Consider the following 12,450-nt stretch of genomic DNA (forward strand, 5'->3'; position numbering starts at 1 on the left):
GTTTTAACATCACATGTTTGTCCCTTAGTATTCAAAAGTCATGGATCAATATACAGGCAAACAACAAAAATCGTAAACTCTTCAAGAAATAGATGGAAGGAAACCCACCCAGGTTCTTTCACACCCCATGTCACTAGTTCTTTTTTATTTTCCCATTGGTTCTATGCAACTGAAACATTGCTTTCACCTTCAGACCTTGCTCTGCAGAGCATGGAGCTGAAAAGTGAAATGAATGCCTGCAAACCGTAAAGGTTTTTAAAATGTGCAAATATTAAAGGATACTCTTTTTTTTTTACAAAATACTAAGCCCCATGATGAAAACCACATGAGCTGAAATCACTAACACGGAATATTTTTCGGGGGGGGGGGGTTGCAACATAATTATTGTGGCGTAGTACCGGACGTCATAAGGGAGGTCTGTTCTTCACCACAGGAGACATCTTTGCCTGCAAGGCATCCCAAACTTGATTTCTAGGAAGCAGAAATGTTGCTGATTTCTATTTTCCAAGCGTTGTCAAGTCTTGTTTCCTTCTTCCAGTGTCCAGCTATAAAGGGAGTTCAGTGATATTATGTTACCGTCCAACTCTAGTCTCTGAGAATTTTCTGCTGGGGACTTTACATTATGCAGACTTTTACTGCTGCATTCCATTCCATTGTGATGGCTTGTTGCCTTTTACTGCTTCTCCAAATTTTTAGCTCTGAGCATAGAACTATTCATCTTTTCAAGTTAGAATGTTTTTTCGGTCCTACTAAAGTGTCCCTTAGTTATGCCTGTCTTTTACCTCCAAGGAGTTACCTGTACAACAGCCGTATGAGGTAGGTTAGTCTGGCTTGAGCTCCTTGGAAGAAAGGAGAGGTATCAATACTGTAAATTAAATAAATGATGGGGCGGGATCCACAGGATAATATGAAGGGTGCTGTATTTCAGAAAACCTGCTTTTAGTGCAAAACCGTGGTGGGAACTGCACTTAAACGCTATTGGAGCTTTGCACACCCATAGAAACAAAGTATTTAATGTCGAAGTTTGCCATGAAAGTAGAGCCAATGTTTGTTTGTTTGTTTTAATTTGCAAATGAAGGGCCCGTCTCTGAACATGTTTTTAGAAGAATCAAGACCTTTAAAGGTGCACTCAGTGCGCTATCGGTTGCCCTTGTATTTTTAACTTAACATTAAAGTAGGTGACTCATTCCAAGTTATTTACCAAGTAAGGCATGGCAGGGGTGGTGGTGAATGGAGGGTGGTAGTGCCATGGTACATGGCCTATTAAATAATGGCCCATTGAGAAAGAGAGATTAAAGGATTCCTGAATGTATTTCAAAGGCGAGACTACAATCTGAATCAGTCATCAGTACTTCAGGGGGATATGGAAACTTCCCTCCCAGCGTACGTGTTGCACAGAATCTAATTATCTTCTAATTAAATGGAGAAATTGGATGCTGATGGAATACGGTTATAGGTTGTCTAATAAAGGAGTGTGGGCTGAGACTCTGGAATATTACTTAATATAAAAAAATCTGTACCCAATCACATATGTCTAAAATAATTAAGTTATCCTGCAAGTGCACATTGTGCCTGTACACACACCATCAGCTCACTGATTTACCCAACCATCAGCCTATGCAATTAGCCACTCAGAGACAAGTAATTCCTTGGAGGCGAAACCCTGGCACTTAAGCCGCCATATGCCTTGTTAGCAGATGTGCTGGGAATATTTGTCAATGGTTGAGATTACCTGCCTTAATGCCCTCACCAGATATCCATGGAAAACAGTTAGGCTGCAATCCTATGCACAAACTTGCCTGGAAAGAAGCACAGTTAATAAGAGGGTCTTATGTGTGAATGAACATACATAGGATCAGGCTTCTAGTTGGCCCAGAACAGGGATAAGGAATATGTAACCCATCAGATTCTGTTGGACTCCCATTAGCTGGTCAACACTCAGCGATGATGGGAGTTATTTCCATTGTTTTTAAAGTTAGGTATCTTCATGGCTCGAGTTGGACCCGGAATTGATTTCTGTGTATTGTTTATCCAGTAATTTGATGGGAAGCATCCAATTTTGGCAAACCTCACTGAGAATATATAAAAGCCACTATCTGTTTTGCCTCAGTATGAGCTCAGAGAGAACTGCTGCAGCTAGCATAGAATGATAGGCTCCCAATATTTCCTTGGGAGAAAATAACAAAGGCAAAGGAATACCCACCACCTCTGCAACTTCTGAGGTACCTTCAGGCTCTATCATTTACGGATAACGCATCACATATATCAGAACTTTGGGAGTCTAAGGGCGATTCAGGTGAAGTTATTCTATATGTGAGGAGATTGTGGGTTGATCTGGGAAAAGGAACACAAATTTGTAACAAATGTGGAAGCACATGCACCTAGCTGATGCCAGTACAGTCATACCTCGGTTTAAGTATGCTTTGGTTTGAGTACTTTCAGTTTAAGTACTCCGCAGACCCGTCTGGAACGGATCAATCCACTTTCCATTACTTTCAATGGGAAAGTTCGCTTCAGGTTAAGTACGCTTCAGGTTAAGTACAGACTTCCGGAACCAATTGTGTACTTAAACTGAGGTACCACTGTGTTAATTTTACATAGGAAGTTGCTGCTGAATGCATCACAATCTCTCTCTCTCTCTCTTTTCTCTTTTTACTTTTGTGTGTCACAAAAGCAGCAATATACCTGGAATGAATGGTGCTCTCCCTCTGTAAATATTGGGCAATGATGCAATCCCGATTAAGAAAATTGCTCCCATTCTTCTTTATCTTCATGTATTGTTCCATGTTCATCCAAAGGTAGTCACTGACACGTTTGAAATGCTGGGTCAAGGAGCCCCAATGTTGCCAATTGTTTGGGAACATTTTTGAAGATAAACATGGCAACAGTATTTACCAGCTACTATGGCTTTTGATCTTCAGTGCATAAGTCTATCAACAGCCCAACTGACCATGCTACGGTAGTTGGGAAAATCATGCATAATACACTTTTCATCCTCAAAAAGTCCATGACATGCATTGAGTAAGCAAACATGATGTATGACCTAGGTGATCAAAAACGCAGCAACTTCCATGATTGACTGATCAAAAGTTCCACTATGATTACAGAAATTGCTGCTAGGCTTACCTATCTGCAATAAGTTTGTTCTCATGTCGTTCCACACATGAGCATCACCTGAATAAGTTCAGGAATACTCTGTTATGAGGCAATGTATTGTCACAGGTGTGGGGATCCTGTGGCCCTCCAGATGTTGGACCCCAACTGCAGGTGCCCTTGACCACTGGCTATGCTGGGGGGGGTAACCAATATGAGTTGGAGTCCAACAACATCTGGAGAGCCACAGGATCCCGCCATTCTGAGGACATTAAATGGTATGTCTCAAGTTATTGTTAATATATCCCATTTCCAATCTTCTGATTGGAAATTAGGATGCCTTAATAAGGTGGTTGAAAAATGTCCCACCTTCAGACTTATGTGATAATCACTTTGTCTTGGGCTACACATGTACTCAATTGCAGCTTTTTGTGGCATGCTGAAGGACTTTTGCAATTTGGAATAGTCCCCTCTTTTGTGGCAGAAACCTCTTATTTCCCAACATTCCTAGTAATCAGGCAATCTTGAGTTGTATGTACGTACCAAATTTCATCAGTTTTCTAAGCTATATGGAAATAGCCTAACCATTCCATTACTCAGAATTGACACAGTGAATCAATCTATATCTATCTATCTATCTATCTATCTATCTATCTATCTATCTATCTATCTATCCTCTAATATTTGCTAATAAGGGGGCCTTCTTTGAGATTTGTTATTTCTGTTTCCTTCCCAGTTCTGTGGTATTTCACACCTAGCTCCCACATTTCTCACTGTCTACACTCTTTGATTCACTCTCTGTGATATCCTGAACTTGCTCTGTTGACTATAGCTTCCTCATTCATTGCTTGTTGGCTCAGCTGGGCATTAGAAAAATGAGCCTTTGTTATGCCTCCTGACCATCTGAAATCATAATATTGAAGCAGCACAGGGTCGACTTCCTCTGCTACTATCCTTCTTTTATACGATTCTTTCCTCCTTCCGCAGTTCCTGAGTAAGTGAAAATAGTCATATAGGGAGCCTGAAAAATGCATCAGGGTCCCTAACATTCTGCTTACACGAGTTTGTGCTGCAAAGTACTGTACCATTGTTTCCCCCTCCACCAGAGAACTTCAGACACCAATGTAAAATTTAGGTTGCCAAGAGAAGCCAATGTTGCTTTTATGTTTTCTTAGCTAGTCTGTGGAGGGAAGTAGTTTTGTTTACTTTGCACAAATTATGAGTTCATGTTCTGTTTAGCAAAGCCTTGCGTCCTGGCTGGAGGTGTTTGATAAATCACACTTACTTTTAGATCCCTCAATCCATTCATTTCTGTAGTTGAAAATGTCTGGATGTTTCCCTTTTCAGACTAAGCGAGGGTGAAAATATCCAGCAGCGAGTGAGATGCAAAGGGGTGAGAATATGCATCCAAATCTGAAATGAAGTTCTATCTGGTATGCAGAAAAAACATACCGGTTACTCTCGTGAACAGGGTCCCATCTGTATCATGCAGGTCAGTTTTTGCGAAGGCTGGACTGCTACTGCACATTCTGAAATGCATGCTGTTATGGGAATTACAATTTCCATTCCAGTGTTGTAGCATTTAGAGTCTCTGTGCAGGTTGCTTTCTGCTTAGTGAAGATCAGGTCCTTCATGCCACCCATTCTCACAGTGCAGTATTTGAAATCTATGTTGAGTTCTGCTTGGCAGAACCCCAGAATCCAACATGAACTCCACCTTAGCCCTAGGAATTTAGCACCACTCTTACCTACAACTTGCCTTCTTTCCTGATGACATAGAGTTCCAGGATACAGTTACAACTTTTCACATTCTCCATCCTGGGCACCTCTCATCCTGGGCACCTCTTAACTACAAGTTAAGCATAGATTATAGGTCTGCAATTGCTCTTTTTGCCTCCATCCCCAATAGCTTTTTTTCATCAAGTCAAGCAATTACCGGTATGAGTGGTTTCCAGTAAAGCAGAGGGTAGAAAGGAGGGATAGAGGAGAAGAGTGCTCTTCGTCCACTCAAGATAGCACATCTTAGGGAACTATTGCTGTTACCTGGTGGGATTCAACCACACAGGGGCAAATTCACATTGCTTAATGATAGAGGTCTTGTGCACACAAGAAATCATTTCTCCCAAAGACACGACTTTTTGCATTAAGAAAAGTGATGGGGGAAATGAACTGGAAAGCGTGGGATAACACTCGCTTTGACGCAATGTCACCTAACCTCCCCACAAATCAATCAGAGTAGCCAACTAATCTAATCTCTAGTCTAATCTCCCTGCAAACAAATCAGGACGAATGCTCAACAAACAGGTCGTCCAAAAGCACCCCAGTTACTATTCTCTCCAAGATATAAAAGATACAGAGACTGTCCATAATCATATAATCATCTATAATGGGATAGTTAGCCCATGAATTATTTTCATGCTCTTAGCGAATTTACACATTGGGGGGGGGGGATCAATTTGAAGGGAAGGGAAGGAACATTAACAGCTGCTGGTAAGATCAGGGTCTACTGACTAGTCTTTTGCCTTTAAAGAAGCGGTCACAAAGCAACAGTGGGGTTGTTATGTTGGTGGGAGTTGCTTACTGTTCCATAGCGAAGTACTAAATACACCTGGATGTCTATTTAGGAGATGTTCATCAATGACACTTTGCCAATGTATCCACGTGTAATGATCTCAGAATCTCCCTCTTGCTTTTATTCATCCCTAGAAGCAACTCACAATAGAATTACAGCCTAGCAAAAGAAATCTGGGGTGCTCTCATCTGGTCTGTCTGGGGATTTCCAGGGGTAAAAGCCTTAGAGCTGTGGCGTTATATAATTGTGTATCCAGGGGAGCTCAAAATTGCTACTTCTTCCAAGACCCCTGAGGTTTGTGGCAGGCTGCTTTACAGTCATACCTCGGTTTAAGTACGCTTCGGTTTGAGTATTTTCAGTTTAAGTACTCTGCGGACCCGTCTGGGATGGATTAATCCACTTTCCATTGCTTTCAATGGGAAAGTTCGCTTCAGGTTAAGTACGCTTCAGGTTAAGTACAGACTTCCGGAACCAATTGTGTACTTAAACCGAGGTACCACTGTATATGCCTCTGTGTATATCTTGGTGGGCTTGCCCCAAATGAGAGTGGCTGATGAATAAACGATTCACTCTTATAATACAGAGAAGGCTTGTTTTTTTCCACTGTTTTCTTTCTTTAATTCCAATACAGTGGTATCTCAGGTTATTATCTTAATTCATTCCGGAGGTCCGTTCTTAATCCGAAACTGTTCTTAACCTGAGGCACGCTTTCGCTAATGGGGCTTCCCGCCCGCTGCCACCATGCCGCCGGTGCACGATTTCCGTTCTCATCCTGGGGCAAAGTTCTCAACCTGAGGTACTACTTCTGGGTAGCACGGAGCGCGAGCTTGGGGCCGCCTCTCCGCGCTTCTTAGCTGTTCAGTTGAGGTGGCCCCAGGCTGCCGCTCCCTGCGCGAAGCTCCGGAGCCGTGTGGGGATCGCTGGGAGCGCGAGCCTGCTGATCATGCTGGCTGGCGGGCCCCGCTCACCCTTCTGCCGCTGCCGCTTCTCTGCCGCTCCCTGTGCACCTCCGGAACTTCTCGCCTAGGGCGCAAAAAAACCTAGCACTGGCCCTGGGGGAGGGACCATAGAACACAAGAAGTCCCCTTGCTGACCATAGGCACATATAGTCTAGCTGACCCTCAGGGTTCCTTCAAACTCTACAATTCTAGTTCAGCATATTTGAATTTGCCTGGTTCTGTATGGGGTCCCCGAAAAACCAACATCAGATTAAAGCTTACAGTGGGAGACACCACAGTAAACACACACAAAAAAACCCCCCCACAAAACCAGTTATTTCCAACCCCCATAAAACCATGGATCTAAGGAACAAATCTGCATGGATATTCATGTTTCTGACATAGGATGATGACAACAAAATAATGAACAAATCACACAACACAGCTGTGGGCACAAAGACGACCTGTGATTTGATGGTGGCTTTATAAAAATTAGGAGGAATTATAATAACTTGTGCATTTGATCTATGTTTTTGTACCATAACAGTGTTTCAAAGCACTGGATTCAGAGAGTTCAGTTAATGTAGATGTGCCTTGTGATTTCACAGTGTTTGCAAGGGAAGGGCAGTTTCAAGGGGATTCACCTTACTGGACTCAGCTTACACATATATGTGCATGTGTGCTCACTTCCTCACTTTCTGACACTCCCCTGGTCAAACTGCTTTCTTCTCTCCTGTGACCCACATTGCTCTCCTTTGTCTCCTGCTCATCTTCTCAAGTGCCAATCTGACCCCTGAAAAGCACAGAGAACTGAAAGAGGAAATGGAAAAGTGTTGCTCTTCTAACTTCCTCCTTCAGCCCTGTACACTTTTGGGGGTGTGGGGAATTAATGGTCATGGCAAAGGAGCAGTAAAAGGGACGGGGCTCAAAAAATGCCATAGGCCCCATATTAGTGACATGACAGGTAAACAATACAGGATGGACCCAGTCTGGCATGGAAGGACACGGTTTCCTGTGTATGTGCCAGCTTCTGTCTTCCTTGAGTAGGGAAGAGGTCACTAGACCCTGAAACAGGGATTGTACCAGGGCTGGGAACACCATATCCCACTAGATGTTCAACCTCATTATACCGGACTATTGAACTGAAATTGGAAATGGAGTCCTAACATCTGGAGGGCCACAGGTTTAAACTGGCAGCCTGGATCAGCCATAGAGATGTGCAGCAGAATCCAGAGTTGGATGAGCGAGGCTGTATGAGAAGCTTCCTTACACTAGAGAGCATTGGATCCCTTGAAGCTACAGCTTTTGGGGGCAGGCTAGTGTTTGAAATGGCGGCTGCAGACTATTCTGGGGGAAGGGGAACTTATTATGGTCCCACTCTCAGCTACAACACACAGTAAGGTCCCACTATCCTCTTCATTGTCATAGACATAGGTTTCCTCAAGTATGGGCATGAATGGACACCATGTCTCTTTCTCTGAAGAAAGCCAGTGGTAAAAAGAGGGTGCTCAATTGCCAGGACCTTTATCATTTGAGGTACAAATTAGATACCGGTAGATACCATAGAGTCATAAAGTTGCAAGGGACAGATTGGCTAGCCTTTCCACCTTATGGAGAGAATCTTCATAGCAGAGAACAGCAGGCAGCTGTATGGTTGATTGGCAGGCAATTATTGTCCTCTCTCATGCTTCCATGAAAAGATTCTTACAAGACTTCCCCATATTTGGGGGTTTCAAGTTACCTGATTCAGATAATAGTGTGGTACCAACATATGAGCCTGTCTGTCTTGATTCTGTTCTTGATTTCTGTATTTTCTTCAGTTTGTAGCACTTTCCAGTTTGTTAAGTTTTGGGCATAAGGGTTTATAGATTGTCAATGCACACCAGTGAATTGTAAAATTGCATCCAGATTCCCTTTTGAATCAGCAACATGACATTGGTGATATATTTTATACGGCTGTCTTTTAAGATGTACTTTATTATTGCTTCCTGCTTTTTTCTCAAGGAAAGGCAGGATATACGGTACATTTAAGAAATAAATAAACCGTAAGAAACAGAAGTGAACTGAAATTCATGTTATATATTCTCCAAGTTGAATTGGAGATAAAATTGCCCCCTCTCTCACCTATGATTAGTACACTTGGAGTCCACGATAGCAGAAAACTGCTTGCCTATTTACTTATTATTTGTAACCATGCAGAATAATTTTACTGTAAGACACTGTTTTAGCCACATGCACTGTTCTCATAGGGATGCGGGTGGCCATGTAGTCTAACCACTGAGCCTCTTGGGCTTGCCGATCAGAAGGTCGGCGGTTCGAATCCCCTTGACGGGGTAAGCTCCCATTGCTTGGTCCCAGCTCCTGCCAACCTAGCAGTTCAAAGGCATGCCAAAAAGTGCAAGTAAACAGGTACTGCTCCGGCGGGAAGGTAAGTGGCGTTTCCGTGCGCTGTTCTGGTTTTGGTGTTTCGTTGCGCCATAAGCGGCTTAGTCATGCTGGCCACATGACCCAGAAAAACTGTCTGGGACAAACGCTGGCTCCCTTGGTCTGTAAAGCGAGCTGAGCACCGCACCCCCAGAGTCGCCTGTGATTGGACTTTACTGTTAGGGGTCCTTTACCTTTTTTTACTGTTCTCATATTAATTTGGTTTCTGCTGCAAGTATTTAATTTAGTTATTGTATTGAAGGGGGGGAAGGGCCAAAGTTAGGTTTTTTAAAAAATCACGTATACTGCACTGATAGTTAATAATATAATTTGAATGTGAGACAATATGTGTGAGAACCACCAAGATGATTAAGGCTGTAATTTTATACCTGTTTATTTGGGAGTAAGCCCCACTGAAGTCAATGGGATCTGTCTCCGAGTTTTGTATTGTGCTATGTCTATTACTTAAATTGAACTCATAATCTGTTCTTGAGCAAGCTGGTGTATGAATTATTTACTTCTGGATGAATATGGATCATATGTTTCTGACTTGCACTCCAATCTTTACAGCCCTTAATTAATGCCAAGTCAAGTGAGAGTATCTTAAACTCTTTGAAGTCTCTTAATAACTTATACAGTATTCCTTTCTGGGTGTATAGCATATAAATATGTGCATGCAATATGTCTTGTGGAATTCTACTGTAAATCCCCCCCCCGCCCCCCTTGTGTGTACATTCCTTTGTCAGATTATGATTTATTTCTATAAGCACTTTCCCCTTTTAGGCTGTCAGATGTTTCCTGTACTTACACACCAAAATGTTTAACCTCTCAAATGTACTGTGAAAAGCAAGTTTCTAAAGCTGCAATACTGAACACATTTACATGCTGTCGTCCCACTGAAATCCAACAACCATTGTTCACAACTGGATACAGGATCTACTTAACAGCCTTACCAGGATCTCACAGTACTGATTTTTTGAAGGCATGCAAGAAATGTGGAGTACTATTTTTCCACTATATTATGAGTGGCTTGCCCTTGAAACGTTATAAAGATCAAAGGAGCCATGTGCTGGCAATGGGGCGGGGTGGGGAGAGAACGAAGAACAGCAACAGATTTATTCTGTTACAGCTTTGATTTTCTGTGGTTACAGGATTCTGTCAAAAGCAAGGAAATAGGATTAAAGGTTAATTCAGCTGCCTGCAACAGCTTGTTATTGCCTTTTGTGACATCTCTCCAGATCGTCTAAAAAAAATCTCCTGTTATATAGCAAACAGGAGAAATGACACTTCTGATGGTGTGTTGCCTGATCCTGTGCCACTTTTATCAAAAATAGCCTTACTAAGTTCAACAGGGTTTATTCCCATTGTAAGCGTGCAGCCTTAGTAATGAAACATCTGTTTATTTAATTTAAACAAAGATAGCCTGCCATTCAATATTTCTAGGTCCAGGGTGGATAATAGTAATGCAAAGAAAAACAGCAACGAACAAACAAACAAGACAGTTGAGCAGTAAAATCAGAACATCCTAACTGCAGAATAAAAACCAATGGTGGTATTATTATTATTAAAATTTGTTATAACACCCTTCATCTGAAAATCCCAGGGTGGTTCACAACAGAAAATGCCCGCCTGGTCACATTTAATTATTTAAGTAGTATTTGGAATGGAGAATGCCAAGAAGCCTTTAAAGACATCCTCACATGTCCTTGAGGTTATCCGAGTATGGATTACTGTAACTAGACTGTTTTATACAGGCTGAGTTGTAGCCGTAACACCAGCCATAGCTGGTAAAGGACACTCAATGCCACAGGAGCATAATGGACCTTCACTGATAAAGCTACCAGTATGTCTATAAACACCCCACCACTGTGAACACAGTCCTTTAGAGAGATTACAAGTACACCCAGAACTGGTTTAGCACCACTTCCCTGGGCTGATGAATCATCCAGCAACAGTAATTCATATTGTTAGATCTGAGATTAAGTTTATTGGACCTCATCCAGCCCATTACTGATCCCGGACACGGGTTTATCACTTCCGTGTCCTTACCCGACTCTAATAAGAGACGCGGAGCTGGGTTTCACCAGGATACTGGCCAACGCCTCATTTCAAATCCCTGGATGACCTTCATGTAGATACTAAAAAGCATGAGGGACAAGATGAGTATCTGTGAGGGGTGTCTTAGCATGAGTGCCATGGGGCCCAGCAGTACATTACAGCAGGCATCCCTAAACTTCGGCCCTCCAGATGTTTTGGACTACAATTCCCACCATCCCTGACCGCTGGCCCTGTTAGCTAGGGATCATGGGAGTTGTAGGCCAAAACATCTGGAGGGCCGCAGTTTGGAGATGCCTGCATTACAGTATCATCTTCTGAAATTGGTACTCTAGGTAGGAATAGAACCACTGAAACACATCAGTACCGATCCTGAAACCCGTGAGAGTCTAATCGATAGTACAGAAGGCATCAACCTAAGAGAATTACCAGGGTCACACTCCCACTGGTGGATAGTCATCTACCAGGGTAATCATGGCAGTTTCTGTGTCAATGCCAGGCCTGAAACCAGATTGGATTGTGCTCAGAAATTCAGTTTCACGCAAGTGTGCCTAGAGTCGCATAGCAACTACCCACTTGCCCAAGAGTGGGATGTTTGTGACCAAACAATAGTTGTTACAACCCTTGGAGTCCATTGTGGAAAAGTCTCCCAACTAAATTTGTCCATGCTTGCGCTCTTAATTCTCAGGGGTCAGGAAGGACTTTTCTCCAGGTAAAATTTGCTAATGACTCCAGGATTCTTTGGGCTTTCTTGAAAGCTTGTCGTTTTGGCTAAGCTACACAAATCACCTGTAGCTCCAGCTTTCAGCTTTGTACAGGCCTCTTGCAGCACCTCTGCTCTCTGCTTGCAGCATGTTGTCTCTAAAAGCACAGATCAGTTGGAAACCTGCTAGGCAAATAATTCTAGTTTTGGACAGGAAGTTGGGGTAGATGAGTTTTTGGTTCCTTCCAACTTCATGATTCAACGTGATCACTTTAAAAAGAAACCAATTGAAGCACACCTGGGTGAATGAGTGTCAGTCTACAATACTAATGTGTACAGCAACACACACAGCAGCAACTGTTGCCAAAAGCTTTAGTGTTAGCATACTGACATCTAGCACCCTAAAACTTCAATGCAATTTAGAGCAAGACTCTTCTATGACAAGTAGCAGAATGTGCAGAGCAGCTTTGTCAACGTGACTTATATTTGACACTCACCCTTTGTTCCTCAATGACAATACCTTCTCTCCCTCCACCCCCATGTTTTCTGATGCAAATCTTAAGCAGGGGCCATAAGACTTTCACATCCTGAATAGTGCTCAGAGTGCTCTTAGTAGTTTTACTGATTTGTTAATACAGTACAAACAACTAAGAAAACAAGCCGTGT

This window comes from Zootoca vivipara, chromosome 2 (genome assembly GCF_963506605.1).
Source record: "Zootoca vivipara chromosome 2, rZooViv1.1, whole genome shotgun sequence".
In the NCBI taxonomy this organism is placed as follows: domain Eukaryota; kingdom Metazoa; phylum Chordata; class Lepidosauria; order Squamata; family Lacertidae; genus Zootoca; species Zootoca vivipara.